Raw genomic sequence first — 1,386 nt, 5'->3', positions numbered from 1 at the left:
AATTTATGATTTACAACAAACTTGACATTTATTAGCTACTCTCTTTGTCCCATATTATTTTTCCGCTTTCTCTTTTATACATTCTTTAAGAAATTATAAATAAAAGTGTACTTTTACAACATTATTCTTATCTCTCCAAATAAATTGATTACTTTTATAAAACAATTAATGTTAAGGATAAAATTTTAATTAATTTTATTTTGGTATTATAAATGGACAAATATTGTCGGACGAATATTTTTAATAATGTGAATAACTAATATGAGACAGAGGGAGTATAAATCATTTCAGATAAAAGGGAACAGTAAAATTATTTCTAATTATAAAAAAAATGATATTTTTTTTTTTGGACAAATAAAATGGTAACACATGAATTTGGACTGAGAGAGTATTTCTTGTTTCATTAAATTTCGTTTTCGATGTCCATACACTGCCCGTCAGCTGTCTGCTGCCCGTAACTCTTGCGGTCACTTTCGCACGTGCACGGTCAACCTCACCCATTTATGTGCGCCACACCAACTCCACGCGTGTCTCTTTTGTCTATTGCCTTTGATGATTGATGGTAACAACGCAAATTTGTTTTTAATTTTTTTAATTTAGTAATTTAAAATTTATTACAATAGTTGTTTTTTCCCTCATTTTCAGAAAATATTAAGAGTAAATGTCACTTTTACCCTCTTAACACTTTGGGCAAAAAGGTTTGAAAAAACTCCCCTTTTATATTTTGAGTTAGACAATAAACCATCTTAATTTTAAATCATTGGCTAGAAATTATCATCCCAGTTAAATGTGAAGAGCGTATTGTTTCTCAAAGCTCATAATGTTAAAGGGCAAAAGTAGACTTTAGTCAAATACTCTTTCCGTTCACTTTTACTTGTCTATTATTTTAAAAATACATTTTCATTTTTACTTGTCACTTTTAGCATATCAAGAGAAGCCATTTTTTTTCTCCTATTTTACTCATAGTATTAATTACTCATTTCAAATTATCTTTCAAATCTATTAAAAAGATACACCAATTAATCTGGGTATCATGATATATTATGTACTTCATTTATTATTTTCTAAAGCAAAGTCCATGATGGATAAGTAAAAAGTGAATGGATGAGTATTAATTAAGAAGATGGCTTTTTTTTTTTTCCAACTTCAAGAATTTCCTTATGCTGTAGTAAAATTCTTTTATTCAAACAATTAAAAAGCAATATCATTCCTAAAAGTTGTTTACAAAAGAGACTAGTTATTTCGATTTTAAAAATCATTTGAATGTCAAAAGAATTTAGGTATGTTGCACAATTCTCCGTTGGAAACTTTTCCTTACACAAAATTTAGGATTATAGTTTGAGATCACACCACTAAAATGAGTCATCCTTATAGCGCTTCCATCTC

The sequence above is a fragment of the Lycium barbarum genome, chromosome 10 (genome assembly GCF_019175385.1).
Source record: "Lycium barbarum isolate Lr01 chromosome 10, ASM1917538v2, whole genome shotgun sequence".
NCBI classification, from domain to species: domain Eukaryota; kingdom Viridiplantae; phylum Streptophyta; class Magnoliopsida; order Solanales; family Solanaceae; genus Lycium; species Lycium barbarum.
The sequence above is the reverse complement of the archived record's forward strand: the minus strand, read 5'-3'. Positions refer to the sequence as shown.